Genomic DNA, 23,370 nt, shown 5'->3' on the forward strand with positions numbered 1-23,370 from the left:
GGACAGACAGATGGGGGACTGGATGGATGGATGGATGGATGGATGGAAGGAAGGATGGGTGAAATGATGGATGGATGGACGGATGGACAGATGGACAGATGGATGGATGGATAAATGCATGGCCGGCTGGCTGCATGGATATAAAAGGGGGAGAGAGAGAGATGGGTAGATGCATAAAATATGGAGGAATGGACAAATAGCTGGCTGGCTAGATGTGTGAATAAATGGATAAATCAACAGAGGATGGGTGAACAAGTAAAGGAGGACCCACACGAAGAAAGGAATAAGGGAAAAGTGGATCATGGATGGTGGGCCGATTGATGGATGATGAGCGACCACCAAATTTATAAAATTGACAAAGTATAAAGACGATTATTTAGCAACATAACTGCCTCATAAGACTCCTTTTAATAAGGTCCCTGCATGCCTTCAACATTATAATTCAGCTTGCACTTTGCTTATGAGGGGCGCACCAAGGTGACAGGGAGCCCAGCTGCAACCACATCCAGGTCTTGGCACTTAGTGCACTGTGGGAGTCTGGCAGATAGTGATTAATGAAGGTGATGGGTAAGAAGGAAGAGACCGCATGCCTATCCGGTCCAGATGTACCATGGTAAGCCCCATTACCAATGTCCACCATCCAACATCTGGAACAGAGGGGATGCCATAACAGGAATCCCATGGGGTCTCCGAATCACTGTCTAAAACCTCACCCTTCACGAATATGCTTCTTCCTGTCCAGCATGTTTAAATGCTCAAGCCATCGACAAGGACTTAGAAGCCCTCCCCGGTCTACATAGGTGGCACATAGAGCCGGCTTTCCAAAAGCAACAGAGATTAAGCAGTCACTCCTCTTTGGATCAATGTGTCACCAGGCTTCTGTCCCAACTTGTCGGCCAAGCCCCTTTGACCTGCTCAGGGGCCTCTGGGTCTCCTGATCCCAGCCCTCAAAGGCCATCAGTTAAACAAACCACCTTGGGAGCCATCAGCACATCTTCCAAGGCAAACAGCTTTGGCCCCCAGTGAGTTCGGCAGCCAGGAGGGTGAGGTGATGAAGTCGGTATTTGTGTCTGAGGCTTGTCTGTCACTGCTGTTCACGACAGACAGCAAGGTGGCAGGAAGAGCACAGAGGAGCAAGCGGCATCCATTGAGGAGCTACTGTGCATCAGGGGTTAGCCAGGCTCTACACTGTGCCTCAATTTATCCTAAGAGGTAGGGAGCAATGTTTGGAAGAGAAGGCTGAAGCTCAGAGAAGTAAAGTGGCTTGTCCAAGGTCACACAGCCAGCAAGGGGCAGAATGATTGGAGATCAGGTTTTCAGGTTTGCTTTTCACCCAACCCATCTATAAAAGCATATTTCAACTTGAGACTGAAAGGGTAAGCCATGGGGTCTCTTCTCCAGTTTGGTGTCCCCATAATGGAAAATCCTAAATATCAGAACCTGAGAGTGCATTTGGAGGAGGAGGTCAAATTTTTTAAGAAGTGTCAAAGAAGGAGGTCTTCTGTAGGCCAGTGGGAATAGAGAAGAAGAAACCGATCATTCTCGAGCACCCCCAAGGGCACCATGGGGAACGTGGGTCTCTAAATGACCACATGGAAACACCTCACCGATGAGGAACCCCTGACTGGCCTTTAGTGTGACAGGGATCAGCCTTCACTGAGTGAAGCCTCTGGAGTCTGGGGGTTATTTGTTAGAGCAGCGAGCTGTTCCTGTCTCATACCACTCAACCACTGCTGACTCTCAGGCCCAGAGCCAACAGGGTAGCAGCTACATGGGAATCAGGAAAAGGAGCTCCTTCCCCACGCTCCCCCATCTGCCATCTTCATTTCTCATCAAGAGTGATATTTCCCAAGACGATAGTCATTCCTTACCAGATTCACAGTTTTGGCCACAGCCAGTATTGCCTGTACTATTAAGGCCTAATGATGCTCTTCACGCCAACTCATTTGTTGTCAAATACATTGATTTCAAAAGGCAGCTGTATATTCCTACAGACGTTGCAAGTCCAGGGTCCTTCAGGCCAAAGAGAAAGTCACCTTAAAAGTATACTCGAGGGGTACCTGGGTGGCTCAGTCGTTAAGCGTCTGCCTTTGGCTCGGGTCATGATCCTGGGGTCCTGGGATCGAGCCCCACATTGGGCTTCCTGCTCGGCGGGAAGCCTGCTTCTCCCACTCCTCCTGCTGTGTTCCCTCTCTTGCTGTGTCTCTCTCTGTCAAATAAATAAATACAATCTTTAAAAAAAAAAAGTAAACTCGAAGAACACTATACCACCGTCATTGAGTGTTAAGGGGATACGTCTGGAAGGACTTGGGGCCCGAGGAGAAGCCTCGGGCTACTTAAGAGAGCTTAGCAAATGTTGGGAGCCATAAAGAGGACCCAACCAGGATTCGCTATCTACTTCCTCCATTCCAAAGAGATGAGAAGGTACAGAAAAGGGAATATGTTATAGCTTTAAGGCTGTATCACGTCCTATGCCTGTCCCCCCTAAAAGTCTCTCTCAGATTAAGAAATCTTGTTCTGGAAGATCATTAAGATGAGATGGGGTCAGGTGACCCATGGTGGTCAGGGTCAGTGGCGTCTGGAGCAGCTCCGGCATTGTGATTTTTGCCTTCCACATATCCTGCCCTGCTTCTACCAGCCCTAGCACACGGGCCCGTGGACCCCGGGGGGCCCACCCCCTCTTGGCTGCAAAACAGAGATGCTGTTCCCCATGTTTTCCCAGGCAGGCCCAGTCTGCTCATTTCTCCCCGTTTATCAGCTTCAAAGCCCCTTTCTCAACAACCTCCCTTGACTTGTCCAAGCCACACTTCTTCGCAGGAAGCTGGAACTCAGGAGGCAGCAAAGATGATTTCCTCCAGGACGCAGGTGCCTTCGACCACCTCCCCTTGGAGCACCATTCAAGGGACAAGAAGAAACAAACGCACACACGCAACCACATGCATTGAAACCCCAGAGCACGACCCAAGGAAGAGAGGTGTGTGTGTTGTGTGTGTGTGTGTTGAGTGTGCGTGAGTGTGTATGTGTGTATGTGGTGCTCTCAAATATCCCTTCCAGTCAGTCTAACAAGTAGTTGTTATTTTAATGACTTTGTAATCTGATTTACACAGTATGCATTTATAAAAAATCCCCAAACTCTACTGCAATTCTTAAAATAATAATAATAATAGTCTTAAAATATATGCAATTGTATCTATTATTATTTAATATCAATAATACTACAGCAATCTATAATAATTTAAATACTAGTATAATGACTTGACTATTTAAAATACAATAATTCGGGAGCCTGGGTGGCTCAGTGGGTTAAGCCGCTGCCTTCAGCTCAGGTCATGATCTCAGGGTCCTGGGATCGAGTCCCGCATCGGGCTCTCTGCTCAGCAGGGAGACTGCTTCCCTCTCTCACTCTCTCTCTCTCTCTCTCTCTGCCTGCCTCTCTGTCTACTTGTGATCTCTCTCTGTCAAATAAATAAATAAATAAAAATCTTTAAAAATAAAATAAAATAAAATAAAATAAAATAAAATAAAATAATTCTGCAACTCTGCCAGGATGTCTGCCGCTAACCAGCTGTATGATGTTTAGTGAGTTGCTTTGCGTCTCTGAATCTTGTTTCCAGACCTATAAAATTTTAGCCAGATACTCCTTAGAACCTCATCTAGCTCTGGATATTTATGACTTTAAAATTTTGTAAAGTATAATTTACAAAAGTCACTGCCCAGCAGAGACAGTGTAAAGCTTTGTCATTTGCTAGCTGTGCGTCCTTGGGCAAGTGACTCAAGCTCTCTGTGCCTAGTCTCCTCATCTCTGTGAATAGGGATACAAAGAATACCTACCTGGTTAGGCCTTAAAGAGGACTAAAGTGTTCGGTAAGGTGCCTAGGTATAGTGCCGTAATTCAACACAGTGCTAGGACCTATGCTGGGTGCCCTTCTCCGGGTCTCAGTATCTCTGTCCATCCAATGGGCATGCCAGAGGTATTCCCCTCACTGAGCTGTTATGAGGGCTTTAAGCAGTGACTTGCCCGTGGTCAGCTCTGGATGTATAGGAGCGGTTACTGATGCTGTTACTGATGCTTTCCCGCACAGGGTCCTGGGCCCAGGTGAGGTGACTCCCACAGGCCCCTCCTCCAAGGGTCCAGATTCTCGAAGACTGAAAGTTCTAATATCCAGGGATAGGTGGGGCTGATTTGCAAAACCACTGCCACAGGATTCTGCCCGGTATCCACTCACCTGGCTTCCCTGGGCAGCTCAGAAGGGAAGGTGGGACCAGGACGGAGGGAGGGAAGGAGGGAGGGGGGATTTAACTGGGGAGCAGGAAGGGCCTCGGGTTCATCACTGCCAACCACTCTGAAGATTACAGGAAGACTAATAGGGTCCCCACGGCCTTGGGGATGAACAAACACAATCTTTGTGGTGGGCCTTTGTTGAATAACTAGGGCAAACTCTCTCTGTGTGTCTGTCTTCCTCCCTTTTATTCCACTAATGAAAGAGAAAGAGAAGAAAGATTTCCCTTTAGAAAATCAGGAGACAAGAGGGAAGCATTCAACGCGGAAACCCCAGAGGGCATCTTCAGAATTTACCCACGTGAGGCAAATTCCTTGTCTCTCTCTGAATCCTTGCAACCGTTTAGCCAGCCAGGTGTGGCGGCTAAGTTAACGACTGTCACACAGGAGATGAACACGCTGAGGCTGGCTCTCAGGACCTGTGGGTGTGGAGCCAAAGTGAGAAGATCTTTACTTGGGGGTGGAGCCTGAGGCTGGCCGTGACAGGCCTCTGGGGACTGGGAGGTTTGACAGGACACCTGAAGGCAGGAGGCACTTTGCAACAGAGGGCCCTGGTCTGGGTGCCTGAGTTCTTGCTTCTGACCTCGCCCTTATCTGCTGTATGACCTGGGACCAGTCCTTTCCTTTACTCTGGGTTTTGATTTCCACACCCAAAAATGGAGAAGGTAGAAACAAAGGCCATCTGGGATCCCTTCTGGTCTTGTCATTCTGTGCTGAGGAGGTCAGGCCAAGCTTTGAATCAACCTCTAAGGCACCATATTGAGAAGGTATTCAGAGATGATTGTAGTGGACATTTCTGCAGTGATATTGGTCCATATCCATTTAATATGGTGCCACACTTCACCAGGCCTCCTTTTATGAGACACAGAGTAGGTTGTTCCACAATGTTCTTTTTCCCATGCTTGGGTTCAGAGAAAAGATTGGTGACAAAAATCCAGAATGGAAATACTATTCTGAATGCCAGAATGCGATTGCTTAAATGATCACCCATTCATCCATAAAACTCTCCAGTCATCCATTCACCTATACGCGTGTGCATGTTTCCGTCATCCATCCCTTAATCAATCCACTCGTCAGTTTACCCCTATATCCATCCAGGCATGCATGTGTGCATTCACACATATACATATGTTCATACATACACGTATCCATCCATCCGTTCATTCGATCATCTGAACTTTCATCCATCCTTGCATCCATCCATATATACATGCACCTATCCCCACACTCATTCATCCAAATATCCATCCATCTGTTCACACAGACACCCTTCCATCCATCGGTCCAACCATCTGCTCTTTGCAAGGCCCTCAAAGAGAGAAGACCATTGTTCATTCCTTTAAGGAGCTCACTGTGACCGATAAGAGAACAGATATTTCAACAGGGTATGAAGACTCCCATGATAGAAAGTAAAGAGATAGAAGTGAGAATAGAGGGAAAGATGTCTATGACAACAGCTTCTCATAAACCACTCCTGTGTGGACCCAACAGAACAGATATTTCAACAGGGTGTGAAGACTCCCATGATAGAAAGTAAAGAGACAGAAGTGAGAATAGAGGGAAAGAGGTCTATGACAACAGCTTCTAATAAACCACTCCCGTGTGCCCGAGTCACTGCTTATACTGAACAGTGACTTTCAGAGCTGGATATTATCACCCTCATTTTGATGACAATGAACTTGAAGGAATTTGAGACTTAAAGAGGTTCATTAATTCTCCCACATTCTTACAGCAAGTAAGTAGCCCAGCCAAGACTCAAATACCTTTACCTGAGAGCCCAAACCCCTCATCCCATATTCACCTGCTCCAATGGAAGAAGCAGGAATACAACCAAAGAAAGGCAGAAACATAAACAAGTCATCAGAAGCCCCTTGAAGGGACCTCTAAAAATCTCCTGTCTTGTCAACAGGGGACAGGGAGGGACCACTTCCTTCTTAAGGAGATAGCAACTCCAACACCTTGTAGGAGGTAGAATAAGAGATGCCCACATCCCCTGAACTTATAAACACATTATCTGACATGGCCAATGGGATTTTGCAGGTGGGATTACGTGTAGAATCTTGAGAGGAAGGAGATCATCCTGGTTTATCCAGGGGGACCCAGTGTATCCTTAGGTCCTTAAAGGGGGAAAAAAGAGGGTCAGAGTCAGGGGAGGAGTGTTGAAGATGGAAGCAGGGGTCAGAGTAATGCCAGGGTGCTCAAGGTGCTCTGAGCCGAGGTGCACTCGAGAAGCTGGGATGAGGCAAATAAATGGAGTCTTCTCCACAGCGTCTAAAACGAATATAGACCTGCAGACACCTTGATCTGCGCCCAGTGAAACTGATCTCAGATCTCAGATGGGAAAAACTGTAACAATAAGTGTACATTGTGTTAAGCCGTAGTTGTTGTAATTTGTTCCAGCAGCAAGAGGAATATCTTTGGGGGTGTGTTACCATCAGCAGCGGCATCTTCCCCAAAAGTCAAGAAATGCTTCCTTGTATTTAACAACAGTATCCGTTCTGATTTTGTTTCTTAGAGCATAAACACTGAGTGACTACCTTTGTTTTGTTTTGTTTTGTTTAAGATTTTATTATTTATTTGACAGAGAGAGAGAGAGATCACAAGCAGGCAGAGGGACAGGCAGAGGAAGAGGGAGAAGCAGGCTGAGCAGAGAGCCCGATGTGGGGCTCTATCTCAGGACCCTGGGATCATGACCCGAGCCAAAGGCAGTCGCTTAACCGACTGAGCCACCCAGGCGCCCCATCTTTGTTTTTTTCAAAAAGATTTTTATTTATTTATTTGACAGAGAGGGATAGAGAGAGAGCACAAGCGGGGGAGCAGCAGGCAGAGGGAGAAAGAGAAGCAGACTTCCCACTGATCAGGGAGCCCGATGCAGGGCTCGATGCCAGGACCCTGGGATCACAACCTGAGCCGAAGGCAGAGGCTTAACCGATGGAGCCCCCCAGGCGCCCCTGAGTGACAATCTTTGTAACAGAGGTGAACAACCATCACCACAGTCAATTTCAGATTTCTGTCCCTTGAAAAACGAACTCTGTCCCCGTTAACCATCACCTCTTTAAAACCCCAGCCCTCTTCCTAGCCTGAAGCAACCACCAAGACACTTTCTGTTTCAAATACTATATGACCCTTTCTGACCGCTTCTTTCTCTTAGCAGAATATTCACAAGGTTCACCCGTGTTGTAGTGTGAATCTCTAGTTCATTTCTCTGTAGAGCTGAGTCACAACCCATTACGGAGATAATATACCACACTGTATTTCTCCATTCATCAGCTGAAGACCATGGAGATTGTTTGCACACTTTGGCTCTTAAGAATAATGTTGCTGCAGGGGCACCTCGGTGGCTCAGCGGGCGAAGCGTCTACCTTAGGCTCAGGTCAGATCCCAGGGTCCTGGGATCAAGCCTCACATCGGGCTCTCTGCTCAGCGGGGAGCCTGCTTCCCCGCCTGCCCGACATGCCTCTCTGCCTGCTTGTGATCTCTGTCAAATAAATAAATAAAAATCTTTAAAAAAAAAAAAAGAAGAAGAAGAATGTCACTGCAAACATTGGTGCAAGTTTTTGGGTGGGCACGTGTTTCCATTGATCTGCTCCTTTCTCCTGGGTTTTCTCATTTCACCTTACTCCCTTCTAATACCCAGACGCGGAATTAATTGTTGACTCGTGGAGTAATTCTGTGTTGAACTGAGGACCTGCCTCTGTGCTGACCTAAAGCATTGCCACTCCCCCCAGCGCTATAGGAGGGCTCCCATTTCTCCACAACCTCAGCAATGTTTGTTGTTGTTGGACTTGCTGATCCTAGTCTTTCTAATGGGTGTGAGATAGCATCTCATTATGTTTTGATCTGTATATCCGTGATGACAAATGATGTGAAAACACCCTTTTTTGGTGTTCATCAGCCATTTGCATGTCACTTCCTTGAAGACCTGTCGATTTAGATCCCTTGCCCATTTAATTGGATTATTAGTTTTTTCTCGAATTATTCGAATTCTTTACATATTCTGGACACCGGTCCCTTGTCGGATACACGATTTGCAAGTATTTTCTTATTTATCAGTTATTTACATATTTACATTCCATGTTAATATTTGTCATATATTAAGATAAAGAATATTTTCTTCCAGTCTGTGAGTTGTCATTTCGCTGTCTTGATAGTGTCCTTTGAAGTGCAGAAGTCTTCATTTTTGGTGAAGTCCCATGTATCGGTTTTTCTTTTCATTGTTTGTGCTTTTGATGTCACTTAAATGATTGTTTAAAGGACAGAATAATACATGTAAAATATCCAGCACCTGTTCTGACATATAGCAAGTGACTGATTACTATTGAGGCTTTAATCCTGTACCTGGAAAAACAGAATGTCTGAGGCACCCGGGTGGCTCAGTTGGTTAAGCGTCTGCCTTCAGCTCAAGTCATGGTCCCAGGGTCTTGGGATCAAGCCCTGCATCGGGCTCTCTGCTCAGCAGGGAGCCTGCTTCTCCCTCTCTCACTGCCCCCAGCTTGTGTTCCCTCTCTCGCTGCGTGCGTCTCTGCCAAATAAATAAATAAAATCTTAAAAAAGAAAGAAAGAAAAAAAAAAAACCAGAATGCCGTGACTCGGTCGGTTTGAAACAATGAGGATGAACGAAATGCTGTGGGTGATGTGTTGCCCTTCATTTGCATGGACTTCTGTTGAGACCCAAATTTGAAATGACCCTGGCTACAGACATCCCATAGGGGAGACAGGGCTTTTTCCTTTATTTGTTAAAAAAGATAAGGAGATCTTAAGACGGACCCTAAATGTTGCAGTCAGCTCCCTGATGAAATCTTGGTGAGCATGTGCACCCGTCTTCGGCAGCTCTTACAGACTCATAATTAGTTCATTCCATGTATAACGACACGTGGAAGTCCCACCTTCCTTCCTGACCAAGCAAAGGGGCTGTCACCTCCAAAGGGCCATTTAGCTCCTGGGGCAGGCAGAGCGGGCTCAATTTTGGCTCTGCTTTTCACTGGCTGTGACACATCATTTAATCTTTCTCCAGCTCAGTTTCTGGAAAACAAGGGATCGTAAGAGTGATTTTCATTCATTCATCCTGTTGCTTGTTCAGTTATTTTTTTGAGCACTAACTCTGGGCTGGGCACGGTTCTGGGCACTGGACAGAGATTGGTGGAGGGGTGGAGAAACCAGACAGAGATTCTACTCTCACTCTTGTGCAGGATCGGTCACAAACACAGCAAACTGAAAGGCTACATAGCAAGTCAAGTGGGGAAACACCAAAGAAGAGAGAGGGAGGTGCATGTGTGTGTGTTGGGGAGGGACATTGATAGAATGATCCAGAAAGGCCTCACTGAGAGGCTGATGTTTGAGAGAAGATCCAAGGTGAGAGGTGAGAGAGCAAACTCTTAAGATACTTGGTGAAAAGTGTTTCAGGCAAAGGGAAAAGCACATGCAAAGGCCCTGAGGTGGGAGTGTGCCTGGTGTGTTAGCATCACACTAGGGAAACCAGAGTGGGAGGGGGTGTATGTGTAAGGAATGCGTTCAGAGAGATAACTTTAAAAAAGTGGTCCTGAGAATTAAACCATTGTATGGCCCATGTACATAATAGATATGTAATGACCAGATTTTAAGTGGTGAACCCAGGCAAGCGAATGAGTCTGTCAATGGATATTTCATTTATCCATTAGGACACCCGCACTCAGAGAGGTCACTGACTTGCCCACCGTCACTCAGCGGGCTTGTGAAGAACTTGTAGCCAGACTTCAGGACTGACATCTGTAGCCCAAGATTTAATCTTCCCAAAATTATTGACACAGATAAAACTCCTGAGCGATGCTCTCCCCCAATTCAAATTTAAATGCCAGCATTTGCCATTATGAAATGAAGACATCCTCCGTAACATCCCACAGCACACCCGGACAGCCCCCCCCCCCCCCCCCGTTACAAAGACTGACCAGCCCCGAATGTCAACAGTGTTGCAGTTAGCTTAGGGGAAGACCCCACATCTATTGCTGGTTTTTTGGGGTTTCTTTTTTTTTTTTTTTTTTTACCTCTTCAAACTCCCATTGTTTTAGAGTCTACTTGGTGATTCTCAAGGGTGTGTGGGGAGCTGATAGTACAAGATTGAATGGGGGGTGGGACCCACTAGTCCCTCCACCCACTCCAGGGTGGGGATGTTGAGGGGGAGGGGAATGATTCCTGGCTAGGACAAACTCAATCCTATTTCCCCTTCCAGGGATCTTTGTTGATGGCATTAGCATGGACTGGGGTGGGGGGGGGGAAGGGTGGAGCCCGGAGCCAGCACAGTTTTCCAAAATAAAGTCATAGATAAGAGATTAAAATCCCTGAGACTGTAGCTTTGCTGTTCGCCAGCACAAAGGTTTTATCCAGGGCTGTTCAGCTCGGCTTGGCCAGGATAACAGATATTATCAGGGTAACACATGAAAATAATACTATCTGGGGTCAAGAGGGTGGGTCTTCTCTTCTGCAAGGAGTTCTGTGCACTTCCATCCACACCAGGCTGTGCTCTTTCCCAAAGACTGGGGTCCTTTGGGACAATTAAGCCAATTGGAACACAGGGACCGGAGCCCAGAACAAGTTTGAGGGCATGTCCAGTGAGAGCACAAGGAAAGCAACAGACCGGTTTTCTGGAGCACAGGTGAGTGCTCCTTCACGCACGCATTCTCTCATTCATGTCTTCAACAGAGATTTCCCGGGTGCCCATAACAGGTCGGGCTTTATGCTAGATCTTGGAGACACGGCTATGGACAAGACATGGTCCCTGACCTCTGGCGGCTCGCAAGCTAGAGGGGAAGGAAGACAAAGATGTAGGTGGGTATATGGGCTTTTCTCCTGGAATCCGAGGACCACAGTGACAGAGACGATCAGGATTGTGTAGCTACTCAATCCAGGGATTCAGGAAAAGCTTCTGGAGGAGGTGACCTCTCCACCAGTTTCTCAACCTTGACATTACTGACACTTTGGACTAGATAACTCTGTGTCATGGGAGTGGCCCTGAGCCTTGTTGGATGACCAGCAGCGTCCCTGGCCTTCACTCACAAGACCTCAGTAAGTTCAACCCTTCCCCAGGTTGGGACCAAATGGTCCTCCAGGGGACAAAATCACCCTCCCCTCCTTCTCTGCCTCCCACCCCATAAGAACTGGACAAAGGGCAGCAGAAGCTTCTGGGTCGCAACACTCTGTGGCCTTGTGCTGTGTGAGCCATGGTAGGAGTTTGAATTTTATGCCAGGATCAAATCCACTAAAAGGCTGAAAGGTGAGAAACACAATCCTGTATTGGTTTTTGCAAAACCTCCCTTGGTGCCAAGATGGGAGGTGTGAAGGTGGCACAGGGAGACCAGAAGGAAGGTCTTCCCCAATGACCCAGCCTGCACGTGACCCCAGGGGATCTTGCTTGGCGCCAGGACTGGAGAGAGGCGCTCCCCCAGCCCTGGCCAGTCCCGGGTACCCGGGCTGATGCATCCTCCCTCCCGGGCGGTGCTCCAGGCACTGAGCCAGGGAGCGGTTCCTCTCCCAGGTCCGCTGGCTCCAGGGAGCCAACGCTGACATCCTGGCTGCCCCGTGACTCAGAGCAAAGGGCCTTTCCCTTTCTGGAAAGAGAGCCCAGGCTTTAAGGAGGATTAGGTATCAATGGGAGAGCATGATCACCACAGTGCCAAGGCAGTGGGAGCTGTCCTAGCTGAGTCCTTCCCGGGGAAGGGATCACAGGACTGAAACCGACAACATGCTGGGCTGGGCTCATGGCAGACACTCAGCCTCTAGAACCTCTTGTTAGAGCATCGGGTGTGCCTTCTGATCACCCCCATCTACTGCCCACGAACAACCACTTCTCCAAGGATTCGAATAAAAGGCACCGAGCACGAAAACTATTTAAAACCTATTTTCAATTCAGTTCCTTATTCCTATCCGTTGTCACTGTCCTGAAGGAAGTAAGGCCATCTACTAGATGAAGAAACAGAGTCAGGGGAGTGCAGGGAAATACCCACAGTCACACAGCTAGGAAGCTGGGGACCCGTGAACTCAAAATCAATCCAAGTCTAATATCTGAGCTTCTGTCGCTGTCCAGATTTTCAAAGCTCGTGAGACTTTCTTTACACACAAATGTTTAAGACTATAGGTAATACACCTTCTTCCAGTTCGGGATGTTGGGCTTATCAAGAGCTCTAATCATCTTTCTACTTTATTTTTCACATTTCTCAAAACTTAAAAAAAAAAAAAAAAATACGGGCCAGTAGCTTTGCAGCTAAGAACGGTCACAGCAGCGTGTCACCCACCACTGGTTCAGCAGGAGTGGTGTACCCATGTGTTAACACACCATCCCTCTCTCAACGCTCAGACCCACACTGTAAAGGCAGCACTGTTCTTATTTCCATTTTACAGATGAGAAAATCAAGATTCCGTGGCTCAGAGAGGCCTCTTTGGCGGGAAGCGGCAAACCCCAGTTCCGAGGGGAGTCGGGCTGACTCCAAAGCACCCAGAGCACAGCACCTCTCAGCCCCTGCCCATCCTGTGGGGGCTTCGCTCTCCTTGGGCTGAGGCAGCCCTGACAGCTGGAACCAGCCAGAGGGACGTGGGCAAGGCATAGCACCTGTGCCCCCTCCCCCGCCTTTCTTTCCTGGGAAATAGCAAGGCTTGTGTGCATCACCAGGCAAGGACCCGGGGCTTTGCACTTGGCCTTGGGAGCTCTCAATACCAACAGGCTTTGCTCTTGCCTCCCAACCATTTCAGACCTCTTCTCTCTCTCTCTGAAAATCCAGGCTCTGTGGCAGGTCACGCGGAAAAGGCACCTACCCAGTGCTTTCAAGAAGGATGTGCCAGGATTTTCCCTGAAGCATCCGGAACCATCCTCTTAAATGAGTACAAGACCAAACCAATCCCGTATCTAAAGCCTTCACAGTTGATTGTTTTTTAAAAGATTTTATTTAATAGAGAGAGAGAGGTGGGGGGGAGGAAAGGAAGGGGAGGGAGAGAGAGACTCAGGCAGACTCCATGCTGACCACAGAGCCCGACGCGGGGCTCGATCTCATGACCCTGAGATCGTGACCTGAGCTGAAACCAAGAGTTGGACACTTAACCCATTGCACCACCCAGGCACCCTGGATTTTTTCTTTCTTCCAATCAGATCCATACTCCTTTGGAAGTCCCTCCTGACTTGGCCCTGCTAAAACTCCTACCTGTCTTCCTCTCGCAAGCCACACCGGCCCTCCAGCTGTTTCTCAAGCACCCCACATCCATGAGCACCCATGGACGCGTCTGTGCCCTGACTGTCCTCTCTGTCCATTCGTCACTTGCTGAATCTCCTCCCCAACTTTGATCGAGCAGGGAGCAGGGAGCTATGTTTCAGAGCAGGGGGTACACATGAGAAAGAACACCTTTCCTGGGTACCTGTGATAGGGCAGGCAGCATAAAGGCATTTAGTTCAATCCCCTCGACCAGTCTCTTAGGCTGTTTTATAGATGAGAAAACAGGTCTAAGGAAGAACTGAGAGCCGCAGGTCCAAGGCTACCTGGTGTCCAAAGGCAGAGGTGGGATTTACACCCATGCCCACGGTCTGCCTGGTTCTCTTTCCTTCCTCGTGCCCCTGGTCAGAGCCCTTTGAGTTACGAGCTCAGGAAATGGAAGCTCACTCGTCCCTACGGAAGCTGGAGGCCTTTACAAAGTGCCCGTAACCTTCCAGGAGGCAGAGTGCACCAAGAATAGGGGCTCATTGTGCAGCCGGTCAGTGGACTCCAGCATCAGAGCAAAGGCACCCTGGAGCATAAATCCGTCCAGTGTATCTGGGGATTAAGGGCCCTTCAGCCTCCCTGCTACCTGTCATTACAGCCCCCCCACGGGGAGGAACCCTGGTGAGAAGGGAAAAGGAAGAATCCAGCCCGTCGCTGGCGTGGGAGTCTTGTCAATAGGGTTTATGGCCCTGCCTTGAGCCTCCCAGACAACTTCTGCCTGATCTCTATCAACCCTGGCTCCAAGGGCAGCTGTCCTCCCCTGTTATCTGCAGATCAGCTAAAAAACCAAACAAGGCTTAAATTCCCACCCAGGGCTTGTTGGAGGATTAAGGCAAGACTCCCAGACATCACCTGGGGGCCCGAAGGGAAGTCCACAGGGCAGAGAAGGTGTGCGATCTTTGATGGAGCCGTCCTCTGACCTCGACCAGCCCAGAAAACACCACCCAGGAAGCTAGACGCACGCCAGAGTGCACAGGCCGAGAGATCTCTCCTCTTGCTGCATTCCAGAAGGCCAACAGGAACTGGTGTTTCCTGCGGTCACCCATCTGGGCCTCCCGATCTGGGCCCTATGAAGCTCTCTACTGCAGAGGTGACAAACTTTCTGCAAAGGGCCAGAGAGTAAGCGTTTCCAATTTCCTTGCAACGATCCCCTCCTGCTAGAACACAAAGCAGCCACAGACCACAGGTAAAGGAACGAGCGTGGCTGTGTACCAGTGACACCGGTGATGGTCCCAAGTTAGCCCCCAGGCCACGGTCTGAAGCCTTCTGCTTCACAAAGGGCGTGAGAGCTTCACACACGGGGTTCCGCGTTTCCCGAGTTGTCTTCTGTCCAAGATCCAAGGAAGGTTCTGCTTCAGGGGCAGATTTTCCTAGAAAGGTGGATGGATATGGTTTTGCATCCTTCTTATGGCCAGCTCTCCCTGGGTCGGGTTGAAAACATGCACCTCTCATCCCACCAGAATCCAGAAGTATAGGGACTCTTGGGGGCTGTTCCCCAGTGTCTAGGAAATGGCTGGCACATAGTGGGTGTTCAACTCAGTAACTGGTGAATGAGTGAATGTGCTGGGTTTCTGGCTATCACACAGAACCTTCTGGGCAGGCCCTTTCGACCCATTCACCTTTGCTGCTCCAGCAGGAGCTTTGAAAAGGAGTCCAACTGCATTCCCGCTAGTGACAGCCATCCTGGGCAAGGCCACTTAGGCAAAGCAAGAAACGTTTCTTCCTTTGTCTCCTTTTGCTACCCTGACTGCTCGTCACCATCCAGAGATGGAGATTCGTGGAGTAGAAACCGCCCCCGTGAACATTCCTCCATGGATCCTTCTGCTGATCTTCCATCTTTAATTACTTAGGAAAAGCAGACCGGATTTTCCTAATTGGTTACAGTGAACCTGTGTTGCTGTTGTAATTATGGAAACAAAAGACGAAAAACAAAAACACAAAAAGCTTCGTTTGCAAACTCCGGCTATAAAACCAAGAAGAGCTTCCCTCCAAGATGCGTGATCGGATTTCTCAAACTGCAGAGGGGGTAAGCTCGCCTTGAGTGCTGGTTTAAAAAGAGGGATCTCCAGGTCCAACCCCTGCGGGGCTGCTCTGCAGGGGGTCGGGGGAGGGGGCAGTGCCTCTGAATCCACATTTAGAAGACCTGTCCCCAGGCGAGCCCTGCAGGTAAAAACACCTTCCTAGCCAATGCCTTTGACTGGCTTCTACCCAAATGCTGTGGCTTTGGAAGGGACAGTCTCAGACATCAGGGTCCATCCTGCTCCCAGAAGGAATCTACGTTTTTGAAAAGGACCAGAGACATCCTGTGGCTGTTCTGCTGGAATCCAGCCTGTGAATTACCTGTGAAGGCCTTTGACCCTTCCGGGTTTCCCCCATCTTATCTGCCAGGCTATTTGCTCTGTCTCAAAAGGGTACAGAGGTGCCTCTAACTCCAAACCATCTTAAGCTGTTTAATTACACTAATTGCCACCCCGGGCTATAAATTTTATGTTAATGCTCTACCAGGTGATTCACGTGGTAAATTACGCACTTTAGACTTTTCCCAAGGCTTACCTTCAAACCCTAGGCTCATTCAAGACACTAACCCCCCTTCCTCCCCCCCCCCCCCCCCCCCGCCAGCTCAGAGCTGGAGCAGCTGGAGAGGGGTGTAGATAGGCCTGGGGAACCTCACACAATGTCTCCTCGAACCCCTCCAGCCCGGTTTTTCTCCTTGTCATCTGTCCTTGGGCAGTGCGAACTGCCCTTTCCCTGTAGCAAGCAGGACTCCACCTGCGGTCGGACTCCGCGGCCAAGTCACCAACACCCAGGGACAGATCCTAGGCTGTGCAAGAGGAAGAAAAAAGATTTGACCTTCACCTCTTAACAGGTGTCTCCTGTCCATTTCTCCTTACTCCAGTTGTGCCTGGAAGAAGCCTCCAGATTCATCTTCCCAAAGCACACCTTTGATCATGCTACAGCTCTAACACCTCCCATGGCTCCCACTGCCCACAGATTTAAAACCTCACCTCTTCAGCTGACTTGCCTTGCCCAGTCCTGCTCTGGTTTATCTATCGATGTAGAACAAATCATCTCAAACTGAATGAAACGGAACAATTCTTACATATTCTCTCTCTAGGAGGTTCCTGGGCTCAGGAAGGCAGTTTGCACACAGGCTCTCCCATGTTCCTGGAGGCAGAGAGCACCCGAGGCTGGAATCAGCTTGAACGTTTCTTCCCTTATGCACGTGGCACCAGGGCTGGGAAAATGTACACAACTCTGGCCTCATGGACATCTCTCCCTGTTCTTTGCGATCTCTCCCCGTGTCCCCTCCAGCGTGACATCTTCAGAACACACCCAGAGGGGTGTCTGGGTGGTTCAGTGGATTAAAGCCTCTGCCTTCGGCTCAGGTCATGATCCCAGGATCCTGGGATCGAACCCCGCATCGGGTTCTCTGCTCTGCAGGGAGCCTGCTTCCCCCTCTTCTCTCTGCCTACTTGTGATCTCTGTGAAATAAATAAATAAACTCTTCTAAAACAAAACAAAACAAACAAACCAAAAAACCACACCCAGAGCTCCCAAGGTTAATGTCTCGAAGGCTAGGGTCAGGCAGAAGCTGCATCTCGCTGTATAGCCTCAGAACCCACGGAGCATCAGTTCTATGACAAATCAGAAGGATCACCCATTTTCGACATGAGGGAATGAAACACTTCCCTCTTGACAGGAGAAGTGGCAAAGAATCCGTGAGTGTATTTTAAAAGCACTTTGGGCCCTAAACTCCTTTTCTCGTAAATGGGCCAGGATCCCATTTTTCAAGTGAGTGGTCTGCCTCCCAGTTAACCTGCTCTACTCATTATTTTATTTTATTTATTTTTTTTAAAGATTTTATTTATTTATTTGACAGAGAGAAATCACAAGCAAGCAGAGAGGCAGGCAGAGAGAGAGGAGGAAGCAGGCTCCCTGCTGAGCAGAGAGCCCGATGTGGGGCTCGAACCCAGGACCTGGGATCATGACCTGAGCCGAAGGCAGCGGCTTAACCCACTGAGCCACCCAGGCGCCCCTCTACTCATTATTTTAAAAACACACTCAAAACGTGCCCACTCCGTGCCTCCATTTACCCCATTATCTCTGCAAGGAATGCCCCCAATATCCCCCCTTGATCCTATAAGTGCATGTCACCCATAAATCTCCCCTCACAAGCTCTGTCTCTTTCTTATGCCAGTTACGGTTCATACAATTTGTATGTTTATGGTTTATATATGATTTATACATGGTTTATAACCATGTCTATGGTTTATACCATTATACCATTATTCTCTGTAACATCTCTCCTCTCCCCACCTTGATACTAGGCTTCGCTCTCTCAGGATTTAATTTCTCAGATGCAAACTTCATCTCCCTAGTTGCCTGGCTGGGTCTTTGTCATAAAGACCATCTACTGGGTACTTCCCATGGGTCCAAAACGGTACTTGGTCTTCTGCCAACACTAACTCACCTATTCTGGACTATTCTGCACAACCAGCTGGAAAGACAAGGATTAGTATCTCATTCTGCTGATAGGAAATGAAGGCACCAACCTGTTGGTTGGTGCCAACTCACCTGGCCAAGTTCATGTTCATACAAGCTTGGCAGCCACACACATAGAACTCAGGACCATGGCTCTGCATTCTAGAGCCTGACCGTTTATCCCCTTTGCAGACCCATCTCTTACGTCTCTCTGATCGCCTTCCATCATCTCACTGAGACAATCAAAGAGGACTGTCCGTTTGATTTTATTCTTTCTAGTGGGGTTTGGTTTCAATTTCTTCACCTGGAGCCTATGCACGATGCCAGACACAAATCTAGCACAAAGCAAGCTCTTAGGGATAAAGAAAAGTGCATCCAGTTAATTTTTCTGGTTTGATGGAGAAGGATGTTCAGTTTTGAGGATGCTAGCACATGTTATGAAGACCTTGGAATTAATCACTGGGTCTTCTGAGTATTTCTGTGATGGCCATCAGCCATGGAAGTGTCGCCCCATGAAAGAGCATCAAGCCTGTCTTGCCTGCTACTATACCCTCCAGGGCACAAAGTATGTGCTCAATAAATAGTCCTTGCATGCATATATGAATGGAGGCTCCTTCACTCCATGTTAGTCTAGCGTTATCAAAACCTGTCCCTGCTGATGTCATTCCCAGAGAGCCACACCGCCGTGGCAGGACCCTTCTACTGGGCTCCTCTCTCACGGGGACACGCAGTCTGGACTCTGAATTCAGAAGGGCCTGGAGACTTGTGTCTGGCTCAACTCACCGTCTTAGTCCCACCACTAGCAGATGCCCTGAGGATCATCCTCTGTCAGCCCTAGAGCTTCTCACCTCTCCCTGGAGCAATTCAATAATGGCTGATTGGAGGTAATTGGACTCCTATCTGAATACAACAGCCAAGCCCTCTTTGGAAGTTTGAAAACAAAGATCACCTACAATGCACAGGCCTCAAAACCCAGGGAAATAAATCTAAAAGCTCCACATATTAAATCAAACTCCCTGCCTCGAATGGAAGAATGGACAGGTCCCTGTTGCAGCTTTCCAGTATTCTTATACTAAGAACTGTATTCAGCCACTAACCTTTCTCCTAAATTGTTCCTCCAAGATAGACCATTATTATAATGAAATACCTCACCCGGGAATGTTCTTGGTTTCAGCTAAAAGGTTTTCTCTCTCTTGGACTCTGAGCTCACAGGCGCAGCCTTAATTTGGGGAAATTTCCCCCTTGGCTGTCTTGAAAGGACTTTGACAGTTCTCTTTCCATTTTATTTGATTTGCTTCATTTCGGCATGTGGGTCAGCATGCCCCAATCCTAATGATGATGAAAACTGGAAAAGATAGAGCAGCCCCAAGAAAGGATTAAGGAAAGAGAGCCATCACTTCAGTGAGGGAGAAATGGGAGCAAAGCCTCGGGTTCTAGAAGGTTCTGCATCCTTCTGCCTTCTGGGAGACAGAGAGAGCTGAAGGGAAGAGTCAGACCTGGATGTTTGGCAGCCTCTGGCCCCTCTGGGGCTCCCCATTTGAACTGTGAATTCTAATAGCTGATGTCCCAGGAGGGGTTGACTTTAAGAGAAGTGGCAAAGTTCAGCACTCAGTTCTGAAATGCTCAGAGCTCACACTTAAGGCAGACCGGGTGGTTGGAGGCCTAGTCAGGGCTTGAGGAATAAAGGAAAGTGCTGTCATGCCAGTTGGCCATGTGAGATCCTGTAAATGTGATATTTTCCTCTCTTCTGGGATATTTCCCAGAGGTCTCAAACGGGAGGCCCCAGGGCCAAATCTGGTCCCGGGACGTGTTTAATCTAACCAGTGTTTGTTGGTTTTGTACTTAATGCTTTTTGTTCGTAAGTAGCCAAGAGAAAGGAAAAATGGGAAATTTCACGTTAAACTATTCAGTTCCTCCTTAAAAAATCAGAAAATCTGGCCCACTAGCCTGGTATTTTCTGTCCCTGTTAGATGGGGAATGCCCACCCTTGGCCACTCACTCTCTTTTCTGACAAGCCTAGCTCTGGGGACCCCCCCCCAATACTGTCCTCCTACTTATTCTACAGTAATAAATCAAAGTCACCCTTTGCACAAAGATTCTCCCCTACTCCCAGAGAGAGAAAAGAAAATTCCTCCTGGTCCTACTGTAGGATTGTGTTTCATCTGCCTAACTCATTTGAGTAAATAAGATCCTTTCTGTCTGGGTTACCTGAACAATTCCATTCATTTTTTTTTTTAAGATTTTATTTATTTATCTGACAGAGAGAAATCACAAGTAAGCAGAGAGGCAGGCAGAGAGAGAGGAGGAAGCAGGCTCCCTGCTGAGCAGAAAGCCCGATGTGGGGCTCGAACCCAGGACCTGGGATCATGACCTGAGCCGAAGGCAGCGGCTTAACCCACTGAGCCACCCAGGCGCCCCCATTCATTTTTTTAATGACTTAACACAGATGTCACTACCTCTGTGGAGCCTTCCCTGATTGCTCCCCCTTCCTGCCCCTACAGAAGAAGTTAAGCACCTTCCTTTGTTGCTGTCATTAATAGTCTCCTTCTTCCATCCACGCTCTTCCTACCCTGCATTGAAATGTCTGTTTCTTCTCCGTCTCCCCGGCGGGGCACTAAGTCCGTGCATGGAGAGGCTGCATCTGAGCTCTGCAGACTCGACATGGAGTTTGGAGCCTGGCACCTAGCAGGGTCTCCAAGCGCTTGCAGAATAGACAGAATGGGACAAAGAGGACGAAAGGGCTTCGTGGCTCAGGACAGTCAGAATGCTGACAGCAGGAATGCATAATAGTAATAGCCATAATAGTAATAGCACTTAATGCCTATTGGCCAGGGTTGGTTTGTGACTCTTTTACAAGTTAATTCATTTAGACTCAGTTTAGGTCTTCTGGGAAGGAGACAACCAGATGGAATCCGTTGCAAGATTTATCTGGGGAAGCCTGTAAAGGATCCAGGGGGCAGGGAGCAGGAGGAGCGCTCAGACTGCGGGGTCTCTCGGGAAGGCTCTAGTCCCTCTGCCATGTGGTCAGCTGTGGGCAGCCCCGGGACAGTGTGAACATGTGCTGGACCCGGGGTCGGGTCAGCAGGAGACTGTCAGTGGCCCCACTCCCCTACCGCGGTACCTATTTAATATTCACAAAAACTCCTGGGGAACCACTGATGTCATTGCTGTGTTCCAGAGGAGGAAACTGAGTCTTAGCTAACTGGGGCAACATGGTCCAGTCTGTCTGTCTGTCTGTCTCTCTCTCTCTCTCACACACACACACACACACACTGAAGGAGGGAACCAGCTATCACTACCAGATCAGGCTGGCTCCCTGGCATGCCTGTAGCCACTCCTCGGCTCCAGAATCCCAGCAAGGCTGGGAGAAAGACAGGGGTGACTTTAGAGTGGCTTACTAACGGCTTCTGTGTGTGTGCACGCCCTTGAAGCATTGCATCTTTGCACTCCTTTAACAGGGCAGCCCTGTGTGAAGACGCCCTCATTCTCCCATCTCACAGCGGAGGAGACTGAGGCACGGAGAAGGGAAGACGCTTACCCAAGGCCACAGCTTGAAAGTGGCAGGGTAGCGGAAGGTCCTGCTCGTAAGATCTCTGTCGACTTCGGCAAAGCAAATAAAAAGAATGTTTGACATACAGGTCGCGTGAACAACAGCATCTCTGCAAAATGTTACTGTTTTTACTCTACAAGCTACGTATGTTCCAAAGTAGCGGCTTGGTGAAGACCCAAGTCCCCAGCCCAGTCCCCCAGGCCATGGAAGGCAAGGCCCCCTGGGCTGGGCTGGGGGAAGGCAGGTGCCAGTCTGGCTTCCAGCTCAAGGCAGGCAGGTGGCTGGGGCTGCAGACGGGGCCAACCAGAGAGAGGGCCCCTGGCCAGGCGTGCCGAGCGCCCTGCGTGCGAAAGCGAGGCCGCGCCCCCGAGCCCCTGCTCGCGCCGTGCCTGCCGCCGCCACCCGCCCGGCGGGCCACGCAGCGGCCTCCGCAGACTCGGCGGCGCCAACGCACCTGCAATAAGGCCCCGCCGCCGCCGCCTCGCGCCCAAGGCCGCCGGCCCGCGAGCCGCTGATAAGACACCGGGAGGGGGCGCGGGGAAGGGGCGGGGCGGGGCCGGGCGCCGGGGCTCGCGGCTCCCCGCCGCCGGCGCTGTCCCCAGATCTAGCTCCTGCCTGTCGCGCCCGGAAGAGTCTGTGCCCCGCCCCCGCCGTGTGTGTGTGTGTGTGTGTGTGTGTGTGTGTGTGTGTGTGTGTGTGTGTGTGTGCGCGCGCGCGCGCGCGCTCACGCGTGTGTTTCCCTGTCTCTTCCTCCCTCCTGTCTCTTTCTCTGCTCACTCCCAGCCCTTTCTGTCCACGCCCTCCTCTCTGCCTCCCACCATATGATTCTCTCCCATCTTTTTTTCTGGGACTCCTTTTTGGTTTCTCTCTGGGCAGGGTGAGTCACCCTGTGTCCCTCCCTATCTGTGTGTGGCTCTCTCTCCATCGCACCACCGCCTGCCCCCCTGCTGGAGCTCGGTCCTCGGAGCCAGCTGGAGCCCGAACAGCTGGACCCCTGCAGCGGGCTCAGCAGGTGTCCTGACATCAGTGGGCGGGGCTGTACTCACCTGGGCGCCTTTCATCTGAGCCTCTCCACGCACTTCACAAACAGTCATTAAGGCCCGCCTGGGGTCAGGTCAGGGAACATCACAGCCTGGGCTCGTTATCTTCATTATTAATATGCACCCCCTCTCCCTTAAATGAGTTTAGTGCTGGAGACAGAATCCCCGCTGACGCCCAAGAGATTAAGGTCTCTCGGGGCTGCACAGGCCAAAGATGACAAACCGATAGAGCGGGAACTGGAGTTTCTGCAGCTTCCTCCCTGCCCCAGAGGCCTCTGCCAGGAGCTTCTAGACTGCTTGCCGCTTTGAGAGCTCTCCTGGGGTCCAGCGGGGAGGCTGGGTTTCTCAGAGTGGGTCTGGCCCCAGTGGTCTACCATGGAGGGGCTCTTGCCTCCCAAAAGAGGCAAGCAGGGGTCCCAGTGGGACCACAGCTTCTTAGCCCTTGGCTAAATCTGGAGCAGCAGAGAGAAGACCAATGACATGGGTTTTATTTCTGCACTCATTTTTCTGATCAAGGGGTAGGTACATCCAGATATTACAGCGAGGGGCCCGGGCAAGCATGGGCAACTCAGGAACGGGATCCAGGGCAATGCCCCTGAGCTAAGAAGGTGATTCCAAGAGTATATTCACCAGGCAACAGAAGTTCTGCTGCAGGAAAGCAATTTGCGTCCAACCAACTTTTTGTCCCCTAGACCCCCAGACTCCCCCTAAAAGGATATTGCTGTTGTCTCTTCTGACACTGAGGCCTGTTGTTTAAGTGCACACCTCCAGTAAGAGCGTGTTCTCTGGAGCCTCTGGATGGTG

The 23,370-nt window shown here is 49.5% G+C and overlaps 1 long non-coding RNA gene across 1 annotated transcript in view; it reads right to left on the reverse strand.

Annotated features, from left to right (window-relative positions):
- LOC125082684 (uncharacterized) overlaps window positions 1-23,370 on the reverse strand; it is a 112,084-nt gene that overhangs the window by 68,731 nt on the left and 19,983 nt on the right. The window lies entirely within an intron of this gene.

This window comes from Lutra lutra, chromosome 12, assembly GCF_902655055.1.
Source record: "Lutra lutra chromosome 12, mLutLut1.2, whole genome shotgun sequence".
NCBI lineage: Eukaryota > Metazoa > Chordata > Mammalia > Carnivora > Mustelidae > Lutra > Lutra lutra.